At 40.2% G+C, this 14,812-nt stretch overlaps 1 protein-coding gene across 35 annotated transcripts in view; it reads left to right on the plus strand.

Annotated features, from left to right (window-relative positions):
• LOC130928466 (receptor-type tyrosine-protein phosphatase delta) overlaps positions 1 to 14,812 on the plus strand; it is a 424,924-nt gene that overhangs the window by 180,433 nt on the left and 229,679 nt on the right. For all 35 annotated transcript variants that reach the window (XM_057855080.1, XM_057855082.1, XM_057855084.1 and 32 more), the window contains exon 8: positions 8,468 to 8,515. The gene's annotated coding sequence lies outside the window, so the exon portion shown is untranslated. The remainder of the gene's footprint in view (positions 1 to 8,467; positions 8,516 to 14,812) is intronic.

Here is a 14,812-nt window from a genome sequence, read left to right on the forward strand (position 1 = left end):
AAAATTTAACAAACAGGAATTCTGGCAAACTTGTAGCCCGGGGGTCAGATTTGGCTCACTGAGTGCCATTTGGTGCAGCCCGCGAAAGTAATTCACCGCCAAGCCACTAGATGGGTGTGGTACGGTTTTGGGGGACTTGTGGACTTCCTCCAGTTTACTTCCGGTTACACAAAAATGCCAACGGAGAAAATAATGAAATAAAAAATGCCTACGGAAATGGAACGCTTGAATGTGGATCTTCAACTCATCAACATTGAACAACAAATGTTGATCATACAAATGTTGAGGCGCAGGCGACTGCTATGGAGGTGGTCTGTCCGACTGTTGATGCCGCACAGAGGCTTCAGGTGGAAGCCAGCAAGCTGTGGCGGCTAGCTTCAAACTGGCGTCGAGCACTGTGTCCAGCGTTTTGTCCAAGGTTTGCAAAGAATTGTGGACAGCCCTCCAGCCCGATTTTTTTTGCCATGTCCTACAAACAGCCAGTGTAGGACACTGCCATAGCAGATTTCTGGTGGCTATGGAACTTCCGAAACTGCGTTGGAAGCCTTGATGGTAAACACGTTATCATAAAGTGCTAAAAAGCTGGCAGCACCTTAGGTGGCCATTTGTTTCCGAACACACACAGTGGGGCAAATAAGTATTTAGTCACCCACGAATTGTGCAAGTTCTCCCACTTGAAAATATTAGAGAGGCCGATAATTGTCAACATGGGTAAACCTCAACCATGAGAGACAGAATGTGGGGAAAAAAAAACAAAAGCACATTGTTTGATTTTTAAAGAATTTATTTGCAAATCATGGTGGAAAATAAGTATTTGGTCAATACCAAAAGTTCATCTCAATACTTTGTTATGTACCCTTTGTTGGCAATAACGGAGGCCAAACGTTTTCTGTAACTCTTCACAAGCTGTTGCTGGTATTTTGGCCCATTCCTCCATGCAGATTTCCTCTAGTGATGTTTTGGGGCTGTCGTTGGGCAATACAGACTTTCAGTTCCCTCCACAGATTTTCTATGGGGTTGAGATCTGGAGACTGGCTAGGCCACTCCAGGACACTCCTTTGTTGCCCTGGCTGTGTGTTTGGGATCATTGTCATGCCGAAAGACCCAGCCACGTCTCATCCTCAATGCCCTTGCTGATGGAAGGAGATTTTCACTCAAAATCTCTCGATACATGGCCCCATTCATTCTTTCCTTTACACAGATCAGTCGTCCTGGTCCCTTTGCAGAAAAACAGCCTCAAAGCATGATGTTTCCACCCCCATGATTCACAGTGGGTATGGTGTTCTTCGGATGCAATTCAGTATTCTTTCTCCTCGAAACACGAGAAGCTGTGTTTCTCCCAAAAAGTTCTATTTTGGTTTCTTCTGACCATAACACATTCTCCCAGTCCTCTTCTGGATCATCCAAATGCTCTCGAGCAAACCGCAGACGGGCCTGGACGTGTACTTTCTTCAGCGGGGGGACACATCTGGCAGTGCAGGATTTGAGTCCCTGGCGGTGCATTGGGTTACTGATAGTAGCCTTTGTTACTGTGGTCCCAGCTCTCTGTAGGTCATTCGCTAGGTCCCCCCGTGTGGTTCAGGGATTTTTGCTCATCGTTGTTATGATTTCAACGCCACGGGGTGAGATCTTGCATGGAGCCCCAGATGTGGGAGATTATCAGTGGTCTTGTATGTCTTCCATTTTCTAATAATTGCTCCCACAGTTGATTTCGTTACACCAAGCATTTTACTTATTCCAGATTCAGTCTTCCCAGCCTGGTGCAGGTCTACAATTTTGTCTCTGGTGTCCTTTTGACAGTTCTTTGGTCTTGGCCATAGTGGAGTTTGGAGTGTGACTGACTGAGGTTGTGGACGGGTGTCTTTTATACGATAATGAGTTAAAACAGGTGCTAATAATACAGGTAACGAGTGGAGCCTCGTTAGAAGAAGTTAGACCTCTTTGACAGCCAGAAATCTTGCTTGTTTGTAGGTGACCAAATACTTATTTTCCACTGTAATTTGGAAATAAATTCTTTAAAAATCAAACAATGTGATTTTCTGTTTTTTTTTTTCTCCACATTCTGTCTCTCATGGTTGAGGTTTACCCATGTTGACAATTACAGGCCTCTGTAATATTTTCAAGTAGGAGAACTTGCACAATTGGTGGTTGACTAAATACTTATTTGCACCACTGTACATACCTATCTTGTTGGTTCTTCCATTTTTTGCCATTTGGCAATCTTTGTCTTGACGAGACATTATAGAAGTTGTCGTACTTGCTTTCGATAATACTCCCGTCGGCTTGGTCCATTTTTGCGTGTACAATGTTTGAAAATGGCGGTGATTTCGCGCTGATCCGGAAAACAACAGTCTGAACGGACCGATCACAGTCGACTTGCGCCACGCGTTGACGTCACACAAGTCAAGATTTTGTTGATGTGCACGGCAGGCTACGGCGGAGGGTCGTAAATCGGGTCTGCCTTGACGGCGCAGGTCTGCCGCAGAAGCAAAACTGGCGCTAGATGCCCAATCCGTTCTGATTTTAAATCTCGGCCCTCGAACGAAATTTTGCTTGGAGCCCAATTTAAGGGGATGGGGCAGCCTACATCTGGCACAGCTGGTTGCACGCTGGAGAGAGAGAGAGAGCGCAGGTGTCACAAACAAGTCGCCTCTGGCCTTTAAAGCTTGCCCATGTGCTAATGATCGGAGCCTTCCTGGCTGAGTCTCTCCTTTCCCCAAAATCCAAGCGAACGCTCTCATTCTGTGTCACCCCGAGCCAACCAGCGCGCCGTTGCAATCAGCCAGACACAGCTGGCTACCTGCATCACTGTAGATTAGTTCCTGTATTGCCTTTTTCAATTAACTCCAGCCAACATTATCAGAACGCGGCATCGTGATTGTGAATAACTTCCACGGGGGGAAAAATAGCCCCTTTTTTTTTGTAAATAAAGTGACACGACTCATTAATGTGATGAATGGCCCTCACTCGGAGCTTCCCTCCTGCGGGCTAATTCTCGGGGAAAGAAAAGGGCGAGCGCTTCAAACCTGCATCTCAAAGTGCTGAAGCAAGCAAGGCCGCCAGCCAAACGCTCGCTCTTTTCGACTGTTGACGCTCCCAAGGACCCGTCACGCAGTTAACATCAAATCATTAACTTCACCCTGGTCGCAGCTACTCGCCGATAGGGAGGGGACGCTACTGTACGACAAAAAAGGTCATAGGCGATCGTCCAGGCTAAATAAGCTGTATTATTGGACCGGGAAAGCACAGAACTAACACTAAAATGTCGAAACAGAAATATTAATGGCAGCCAAAGAAATGTGGCATACAACTCCGAGCAAAAAGTATGGAATCATTAGTCTCGGACGAGCACTAAGCCAGACATTTTATCATGGAGAACAAACTCTTATGAATTAGTTCAAAAGTGCAACTCTTTAGCATTCAGACCTACTAAATGAAATGAATAAAAAACATTGTGGTGGTGAGTAAATGTTAATTTTATAGAGCAAGTGCAGGGAAATATATATGGAGTCTGGAATCATAGAAACAAACAAAGAAATAACAATCAAAAAACATCTCTAGTATTTCGTAGCACCACCTCTGGCTTTCATGACAGCTTGCAGTCTCTGAGGCATGGACTTGATGAGTATTCTTTATCAATTTGGTGCCAACTCTCTTTCATTGCAGTTGCCAGATTATCCTTGCAGGTCTGGGCCTTGCTGTGAACCCCCCCCCCCCCCCCAAATTTCCACCACAAGTTATCAATAGGGTTAAGATCTGGGCTATTTGCAGGCCATGCCATTGACTGGATGAGTCTTTCCCCAAGGAATGCTTTGACAGTTTTAGCTCTGTGGCATGGTGCATTGTCATCTTGGAAAATGACATTTTCAATTGACGGGATAAGAAAGCTGTCTAAAATTTCAATTTAATCTTGTGCATTTATTGAGGATTTAACCACAGCCATATCAACAAGGACTAAGGGAATTTTGATGTCTTCTTCAGGTAGTCATCTTTGTAAATCTCACTGGAACAGCACCAAACAAAAGTTCCAGCATCATCACCTTGTCCAATGCAGATTATTGGCTATTGACCAGGTGATGATTCTGGAACTGGAACATGTTCTTTGATCAGGGCTGTCAAACGATTAAAATTTTTTAATCCAGTTAATCACAGCTTAAAAATTAATCGTAATTAATCGCAATTCAAACATCTATAAAATATGCCATATTTTTCTGTAAATTATTGTTGGAATGAAAAAATAAGACACAAGACTGATATATGCATTCAACATACTGTACGTAAGTACTGTATTTTTTTATTATAACATTATTAACATTCTGTTGAAGCGATCCATGGATAGAAAGACTTGTAGTTCTTAAAAGATAAATGTTAGTACAAGTTATAGAAATTTTATATTAAATAGTTAATAGTATATAGTTTATAGTAATTAAAGTTTTCGTTTTAATAAAGTTTGTAAAATTTTCAATCAAAAAATAAACTAGTCGCTCACTTGATGTCAATAATTACACAATTGTCATGGTGCTGAAACCCATAAAATCAGTTGCACCCAAACGCCAGCAGAGGGCGACAAAACACCAAAAAACACAAGTAACAAGTGGAAATGACACTGTGCTGTCATTTTAATCTGCTTGAGCGGGGCATGTGTGTTAAATGCGTCATTTTAACGTGATTAATTTAAAAAATGAATTACTGCCCGTTAACGTGATAATTTTGACAGCCCTAGTTTTGATTATTTCTTTGTTTGTTTCTCATGATTCCATATTTTTTTCCTTTAGAATGCAGTGATTCCATATATATTTCCCTGCACTTGCTCTATAAAAGTAACATTTACTGACCACCACAATGTTTTTTATTCATTATCTATTTAGGCATTTTGCATTTTTTTGCCATGTGGCATTTTTGTGGTATGTGGCAAAATGTATTTTGGCATGTGGCAATTTTTTGGTATGTGGCAAGATGTATTTGGCATATATATATAGTGTTTTTCTGTTTTCTTTTTTGAATGGGATTCCTTCGGCGCGCCGCGCAGCCCGAACCGCATGACCGATCGGCACCATTCAAGTATCGACACGCCCGGAATTTTTGCGCAACGCAGGGAATTTTTCAAACTGCTGCGAAAAAAATTCCGGTGCGCCGCAAACGGCAATTTTCGGAAAAAAAGCAATTTTCAAAATGTATCTAGCCCTACAATTTTTGGTATAAAAAATTCCGGGACGGTGAGGGGCATAAAAGTTGTATACAGAATTTGGAAGACATTTACGGTTCCCCGGAAATTTGACAAAAACTTGCCCATTCATTTTTAATGAGGAAAAAATGTATCTAGTTTCTTTTCGTGTTTCTGAATGCTAAAGAGTTGCACTTTTAAACTAATTCATTATTTTTTCAAGCTTTTTATCAGAGTTTGTTCTACATGATAAAATGTCTGAATGACTGGTGATTCCATACTTTATGCAAGGGAGTTGTTCAATAGCACCAAATGTCTTACCAAATAGAATACAGGACTACTCAAAGTTCAAAATAAACCAGTGTGGTAGCAATTTTCCATAAAATCGGATTTATTTTGGGTTTTAAAGCAATCATTTATGGTGCGAGAACAACAAAGTCACCTCCCCACCACTACCGCCCCGACAGAGGATTCCAGCAGATCTGCGATCTGATTTAAAGCACGATAGACTGATGAATCACAGAACAGGATGAGTCACTATTTATTTACCCCGTCTAATTGGAAATGTCCGTCACGGGGCAGCAAAGCGCATCCTCTCCCGAGCCATTATCCCGCCGCCTTGATCCCTCGCAGGTATTTCACGGTGACTGATGTAGCGCGTGTCAACGGACAGCTTTTAAAAACCAATGCCGGGGAGCTGGAAAAGCTGCGAAGTGCCGCGCGTTAATCATTTTCTACTTTTTTTGTTGTTGCGCTCTCCCTCACTGGCAGGAAAATCATCTGCTTCCGAGCCGATGTTTGACATGGCCCTCGGCGTCTTTCTGATTACGCCGTCAGGCGTTTGGCTTCAAAGCCTCGTGATTAGCAGAGCTCACTTAACAGAAGCTGTCGCCCCCTTTGAGCCGGCCCTCGGGCTTAACTCCTAATGGCACCTCCCGGGGCGCTGTCATTAGCTTCTACCTTGTCTTGATGCTTTCATTCCCGGGCCGTCTTGACAAATACAGAAAAACGAGGAGTCGGCTCTATTTGTGTTGATCTAAGAGCGGTTTGAGTTTCCATGACGACTAATGGTGGTGCTACTCGGCTGGGTTGATTTGGACATGGTGCAATGTTTTCAAATGGATTGCTAAGACAAAAACCTGATCTACAGCAGGGGTGTCCAACTCATTCATTCATCCATCCGTCCTTCCTTCAGAGGACACTCACTTGTGTCCGAGATCTTGTTCTTTTGGTCACGAGCATAGGTCAGGGTAGGAACGTAATTTGAAGCTTCCTCTAACAGAATGCCTTCAGGCTGCTGCTGGGTCCTTCCGGGGTCCTACCGTCAGTCAGCGGCGGCCCACACAGATGCCTGATCAAAACCTTTTTTATCGGCTTATTTTTTTGTTTGTTAATCGGACGATTCTTTTTTTGTTATTGGTCGATATTGGAAAAAAAAAGTCCATATATCGATCCAATATATCGGTTGACCTCTGGTTGTTACAAATCCCAAAGGATTCAAGAAAACAGCAGAAGCAAAACAAGGATATGCATTCATTAGGCGTGGTTATGCTAAGGTATTTAGCAAGTGGATCCATTGACCGGGGCAAAGATAGTCTACATGCGTGTGTATATTTTGTTGTAAATTGAAATTAAAATGGATTGCGTTGATGATGTTTTCAATGCATTCCCAAATTACATATTTCTTTGCCAGTGTGATTATATATTGAGAAAAGTAGCTCTCCCTCACTTCGGTCATGGTGACATAAACTAAGTTGGACCTCGTATCACGGCTCTTTTAATCGCCATTACTAAATGTTGGTATTATTACATTGAAAAAATCATGCATGAAAATTAAAAATAAGATATGCGTTCTGCGGAGGACTCGTCACATTTTGTGCTAGTCAATATTTTGATCTACTGTAGTTGCAGTACCATTTTTGACCATCAGTAATATATTTTGCACTGTTAACTTGTGAGAGAGCGAGAATGAAAAGTGGTATCGGGTATGGGGCTAAACTGGTTTTGCCACGTGGCAAAATGTATTTGGCATGTAGCATTTTTTTTTGCAATGTGGCATTTTGTTTTGGTATGTTGCAAAATGGATTTTGACATGTGGCTTTTTTTATTGCCATGCTGCATTTTGTTTTGGTATGTGGCAAAATGGATTTTGGCATGTGGCATTTTTTGGTATGTGGCAAAATGAATTTTCCATGTGCCATTTTTTTGTCATGTGCCATTTTTTTGCCATGTGGCATTTCTTTTTGGTATGTGTCAAAATTGATTTTGCCATGTGGCATTTTTTTTGTCTTGTGGCAGAATTTATTTTGGCATTTTGCATTTTTGTTTGCCACGTGGCATTTTTTTGGTATGTGGCAAAATGTATTTTGGCATGTGGCATTTTTTTCTGGCGTGTGGCAAAATGGATTTTGCCATGTGGCATTTTTATGGGTATATGTCAAAATGGAATTTGCCATGTGGCATTTCTTTTGGTATGTGGCAAAATTTATTTTGCCATGTGGCATTTTTGCCACGTGGCAAAATGCATTTTGGTATGTGGCAAAATGTATTTTGGCATGTGGCATTTTTTTTTGGTATGTGGCAAAATGGATTTTGTCATGGGGCATTTTTTTGGTATGTGGCATTTTTTTTTTTCACGTGGCAAAATTGATTTTGCCATGTGGCAGAATGTATTTTGGCATGTGGCATTTTTTTTGGGGGGGGGGGGTATTTGGCAAAATGGATTTGGTATGTTTTTTTTTTTTGTTTTTTTTTTTTTGTGTGTGTGTGTGTGTGTATGGCATTTTTGCAGGCCATCTACGTCTATACCATTGACTGCTATGCACTTCCAAATTTTCAATTCATTTTAAATGGCAGAAAAACATGTGTGGCTGTGCCATATGGCAAGAAAAAATGCCACATGCCAAAATCCATTTTGCCACATAACCCCCAAAATATATACAAAAAAAAATATATATATATATATATAAGCCATATGGCAAAAAAATGCCACATTCCAAAATCAATTTTGCCACATACCAAATACCACTTTTTATTCTCAGCCCCTCTTTAATTTGTTGGCTGAAGTTTGTTCATTCGCTAGTCCAAATGGATGGATGCGAATACCTGGAAGCATCTTAGCGTTAGCTTGTGCAAACTGGGACTTGCCGTATTCCCACTACTTACCTTTGCCAATTTACTCCAGGGAGTCCTTGTCTTGATTACGGGAGTTCCTCATTGATCAATCACTGTCAGAGAAGGCTGCTCTGTAATTGTTCTGTGTTCTAATCAGGATTGACACTCTTTCTCCCTCCTCTGTCGTAGGTCTCAGGAGAGAGAATGTTCCTTGACTTTCACGCCATCAACCTCAAGGTAGGTTTTTTTAAAAGATTTTTTTTTGATTACACGTGATTATATTCTTGGCCCAGCTAGCTAGCGCCGGGGTTGCTCTGGCCCGGGGCCACGAGTTTGACACTCCTGTATTAGGAAATCAACACATCTATAGAAAGCCTGGGTAGAGCGTTTCAAAAGTGCAACATCAGCGTTAATCTGTCAGCGTTGAATAAAACAATCATGTCGAGTCGACGCGACCTTCCTCTTTTTCGGACTGTGAGCGGAATAAAACATGGATGCCGGCGCTCTAGCCGGCATTTAAATGACATTGGCAAATCGGCGGAGTCGGACATTTGCATGAAATGAAGCGCTACATTTGCATACCGGGGTGACGCGTGGCGAAGGGCGGGAGTCTTACAATTGCAAGGCGAGACGTATCGCCTGGTGTCAGCCATTGTGTTTGTCAAACACTGCATGAGTTAACGAGGAAAAACAAAGCGCATCGGTGATGCTAGTTGAGCTAAATATTTATACGGTCCTCCGAAATACTTGGATGTGGCCTGCGTCAAAGATGAGCTTGACACCCCTGCCCCAATGTCGTTTTTTGGCGTAACTAGAAAGGATTACGTTCTGCGAAGGGGGCAAAGTTTTTAAATGTAAAATGTAATCAGTCTAATCACCATAAGCAATCAGTTCCTCTTCATTTCACCTGATCAAGCCGCATCAGCCCCGACCCTCCCTTCCCCTGCGCTTAAACGAGCCTGTGTCTTATCAGTCTCCTGGATTAAGCCTCCGCTTTGATTAACATCTGCACAAGTTTTTGAAATATCATAGTTTGCCACTATGTTCAAGGGTGAGAATTAATGGGCAGAAATGTCATGTTTTAGCAAGCAACCAGGTCTTGTCTGCGATTGTCGGTCAATGTGCGCAGGGCTGTCAACAGACTTGCAGGGGCCAGGGGACAAGAGACCATTATAGGACCCCCCCACCCCACCCCTGCTAGTACTTTTAACGCTTTGCAAGCAATGACAGTGTACATTTTCAAATGATTTGTGATGAACAGTTAAATTTAACAGACCGTAATGTGATGTGACACAATAAAAACAATTTCCATCTATTGTCCCATGTGGGCTACAATACAATACAACTGAGAGTGCTATGCTGGCCTGCTAAGCAACAAAACAGTATAACTAAACATTCTGTGCCTGCCCCCTCCACATCCCTGGGGTTATCAAGCCCTCAAACAGTGATGCGTCTACTATCTACTGTTAATTATTCAATTGGTTTCAGAAATTAAAGCTCTATTTGTTTTGTTGTTTGTTATTTTGTAAAAGGAAAACATTATTCAGATGTTTGGGATGTAACTAAAGCAAAAAATAGCTGTGTTAAAGTCAGTTATGTTTGACATGTGTTCTTTTACAAAAGCTCAATTTCTCTTTTTTTAATCAGAAATAGGAAAATTGCTCAATTTTTCTAAAGAATTGAAAAAGATATGAACTTCAGCAAGGATTCATACAAGTCATCAGGAACATCAAAGAAAGCAGTCTTTCATGCCTCCCGGAGTTCATCAACATTCTTGGGTTTCGTCTTCCATGCTTCCTCTTTCATACTATCCATGTCTGGTGACTGGGCTGGCCAGTCCTGGAGGATCTTGATCTTCTTTGCCTTGAGGAACTTTGAGGTAGAGATTGAAGTATGCGATGGAGCCCCATTCTGCGGCAGAATTTGTCCCTTTTTATGGTTAGGAATGTAAGAGGCAGCTAAGATTTGTTGATATTTCAGACTATTTATGTTGCAGATCTCTCAGGGTGAAGACAATTAAAAAAAAAAAAAGGCCCACAGACTGTCAAAAGGATGGACACTGGAAAAGAGGCTAAAAGTGGATTTTTCAGATGAATCTTCCATTGAATTACACCACAGTTGCCGCAAAATAGCAGGAGACCTACTGGAGCCCGCATGGATCCGAGAAAACAGTGAAGTTTGGTGGTGGCAAAATCATGGTCTGGGGTTACATCCAGTATGGGGGTGTGCGAGAGATCTGCAGGGTGTAAATAGTCTGAAATTTCAACAAATCTTAGCTGCCTCTTACATTCCTAACCATAAAAAGGGACAAATTCTGCAGTAGGATGGTGCTCCATCGCATACTTCAATCAAGATCCTCCAGGACATGAACATCATTGAGCATGTCTGGGGTAGGATGAAAGAGGAAGCATGGAAGACGAAACTCAAGAATATTGATGAACTCTGGGAGGCATGCAAGACTGCTTTCTTTGTTGTTCCTGATGATTTCATCAATAAATGGTATGAATCCTTGCTGAACTGCGTAGATGCAGTCCTTCAAGCCTATGGAAGTCATACAGAATAATAAATTTGGATCTTACAGCACCACTACTTAATTTGCATGTTATATAGCATATTTTTGTATTTGAAGAACAGTTTTTGTTCAATTTTCACACTCCTTTCTGTAGGCGACAAAACTTTTGTCTTGCCAAAATTTGACCTTTATGTCTTCATTAAATGATCAATCTTTTTTCAGTGAAACACATTTATTTTTGTACATTCAACATCATTTGGGAGGGTCTTAGCTTTCATATGAGCCATTTCTGAAACCAATTGAATAATTTAAAGTCAGGTTATTAGCAATTGTTTCTACAAAATGGATAAGTGACAAGACTTGTCAGGGACAGTAGACGCATCACTGTTTGAGGGCTTGATAACCCCAGGGATGTGGAGGGGGCAGGCACAGAATGTTTAGTTATACTGTTTTGTTGCTTAACAGGCCGGCATAGCGCTCTCAGTTGTATTGTATTGTAGCCCACATGGGACAATAGATGGAAATTGTTTGTTTATTTATTTATTTATAAGACTTTTGTCAGGGACTGTAGAGCATAATATTTAATCAGACAATGATTTAAATAAAAAATAAATATGTGAATGTCAGGTAAAATAAATCAAGGGTGATTCAGGGGCCCCTATGGTCCTGAGGCCGGGAGAACATACCCCTTCGCACCCCCTTTTCGACGGGCTTGAATGTGCGACCATTTACATTGGACTTTTGAATGCCCGAATCTATTCACGCACAAGCACGGTTTCATAAATGAATAGAAAGCGCACTCGATGGTATCTCCCGCTCGTGTTGGGGATAATTGTCTTTCCCGATAAGCACTGCTGACAGTGCAGGCGAGGCAATCGACTCTGAGGCTTAACGATTCAAATGATTAGTCAACATTGGGACACGTCAAAGTGCAGTATGCGTGCTTCTTCCTAATGAAGTCGCAGTGTCCGCGGAGTCCGCACACTTTATAAAGTCAACGTCCAGGCTGTGTTGAACTGCCGTTAAAAAAAAAACAAAAACTTTTTGGGTTTCGGAAGTACTTGAAGTCAAGCGAAAGGTCAAAGTGAGGGCAACTCGCACCGTATTTAAACAACTTGGTTGGCATAAAGGGGATTTAAACACTGCGCTGGCCGGAATTGAAATCAATGGGATGCATTGCTGGATGGAGATGGTGTTTGTGGCCACTTGTTTAAAGCGAGCACTTTTGGTATTGACGTTGTCGCTCAATCAGCTTGCCCAGAGCTCATTCTTCTCGAGCCCGACTCATTGATCAGCAAATGGCGTGCTTACTTTGTGCTTTCGCACCTAGCCTTGCATTTATTATACTGCCGGCATTTGCCAAAAGCCATTAAGCTACAGAAAACTATAGGCTTAAATTGGGAAAAAACTGTTTTAACATTGGACTTTAACTCGCACACTGCTACTGACAATGATAGATGTCAAATCCACTTGAACTGGGATGGTTGGTATCATTGGTGGAGCTAATGTCAACAGAGCCTGTGTAAGAATATTATCAACGGGTCCCTTGATTTGCTCGGGTGAGAGCGAGTTGCTCGTGGTTCATGTCTCGCGGGCCCTCTCCACATGACCGAAATATACACAAAATATTTTAACACCTAAACACTATACAGCGGTACCTTTACATATGAATTTAAGTTGTTCCAGGACCTGGTTTGTAAGTCGAAATGGTCATATATCGAGCAGGATCTTCCCATAAGAATACATTATAATTTGATAAATTCGCTCCACAGCCCAAAAACCTACGCTCAATCCTTAATAAATACTGCTGATACAATTACAAATAGCAAATACACATAGCAAAACAAATAAATTATGAATACAAATCGGAATAATAGCATAAGGAATCGGGTTCTAATGTAGCGGTTGTGTTTTGCATGCTGTTCCTGAACGCACCATGTAACTGACGAGAGAGACTTTTCACTTTTTTCATGTTGTTGTAGCTGCATTGTGTTGCACAAGTTGGCATTGAGTCATAAGCGAATTTTAAGGGGGCCAGGCTTCCCTGGTGGCCGAAAAGTGTCATTGCATGTAATTTACTTTCCTGTGTATATATACATTTAAAAGTTGGAAAGCAATAAAACTGAATGAAATGAACAAAAAACCATATTTTTATAATGGGTCAAAATTATTTTTTGAGCATCTTAGACAGTCGTTTGCTTTACATATAATTAAATATATAAAAAATGTTAGAGAACAAAAATATTTTTTAAAATGATTTTTTTCTTTGATTGAAAAAGTTTTTTTTTTTTTTTTTTTTTTTTGATTGAAGCAACCTTTTGGGGGATTGAATGATTTGGGCACAAATGTCCTAATCATAATGTAGCCCAAACACAAAAAGGATTGCTTCAATCAAAGAAAACTTTTTCAATGAAAATTAAGTGTTCAAATGCTAATTTTTCAATCTCATATATTTTTTCGCATTCAAAAACTTTTTTCTATGATTGAATTTTTTCTTCTTTTTTTTTTTTTTTGATTGAAGTGATTTTAAGCAATTTATTTTTTGTTTGAATAATAAATAGAAACATGTCCTAGCCGAAATGTGGCCCAAACACAAATCAACATTACTTCAATCAAAAAGTTGCTTCACTCAAAAAAAAAAAAAAAAAAAAAAAAAAAAAAAAAAAAATCAAAGAAAAATAGCTTTGACATGCATTTTTAGTTTTTTGAATTTCAAATGTATTTTTGCATTCAAATAAATTTTTTTGATTGAATCAACTTTTTTTTAATTAAAGGATTGCTTCAATCAAAGAAAACTTTTTTCAATGAAAAATTGAGTGTTCAAATGCAAATTTTTCAATCTCAAATATTTTTTTGTATTAAAAAACTTTTTCCATGATTGAAAAAAAAAATTTTTTTTTTGATTGAAGCTATTTATCAAAATCAAAGAAAAATGGCTTCCACGTGGATTTTTTTTTGTTTCAAATGTATTTTTGCATTCAAACACATTTTTTGATTGAAGCGACTTTTTTTTGCGTTGAAAATATATATTTTGATTGAAGCATTTAAATTTTTTTTTTTTTTTTAATTGAATATTAAGGACACAAGTCTACCTCCATATGGCTCCACTTAAGGGATACAATTTTTGACTGGGGTAACTACATTGGCACGACAACGGCAGGCGTACCATATTCAGTGGATGAAGATCTTGGCGAAAAGTATTGCCTAAGCAGCCTGATTTAGAATTTTGGGGTCATCAACATGTTGTGCCACCCCTGCCCCAAAAGTCAAACTCCGCCTATGCATTGAATCCTCATGTTTCAGTGCCACTGATGGCAATAAACGTCCAATCCAATCGAGCCGGCAGCGATCGAACGATCAATAATAGCCACCAACAGTATACATTTAACATACAGTACATAAGGACTTTATTTATTATAACAATAAATCAACAAGATGGCATTAACATTATTAACATTGTGTTAAAGCGATCCATGGATAGAGGGACTTGTAGTTCTTAAAAGAAAAATGTTCGTACAAGTTATAAAAAATTTATATTAAAACCCCTCTTAATGTTTTCGTTTTAATAAAATTTGTAAAATTTTCAATCAAAAAATGAACTAGTAGCCCGCCATTGTTGATGTCAATAATTACTTACACAATGTAATGGGTGCTGAAGCCTATAAAATCAGTCGCACTCAAGCGCCAGCAGAGGGCAGCAAAACTCCTTAAAACACAAGTAAGCGTTTCACTGTGCTGTCATTTAAATCTGTCTGAGCGGGACATCTGCGTTAATTGTAGAGCTGAAACGAATACTCGAGCAACTCGAGTAACTCGAGTTTAAAAACTGATCCGAGTAATGTAATTCACCTCGAGTAATCGTTTATTTTGACAGCTCTAAGCATCACGTTTTGCTCGGACTACTTTTAATGCGGGACAACGCGCTGATGTCACGTGCATAGAGGAAGAAGCAAAAAAAAAAAAACTTACTGAAGCCGACAGCCGCTACAAACGACGCTGACGTTGCTAAATACTAGCCCGCA

The sequence above is a fragment of the Corythoichthys intestinalis genome, chromosome 13, assembly GCF_030265065.1.
Source record: "Corythoichthys intestinalis isolate RoL2023-P3 chromosome 13, ASM3026506v1, whole genome shotgun sequence".
In the NCBI taxonomy this organism is placed as follows: Eukaryota; Metazoa; Chordata; class Actinopteri; order Syngnathiformes; family Syngnathidae; genus Corythoichthys; species Corythoichthys intestinalis.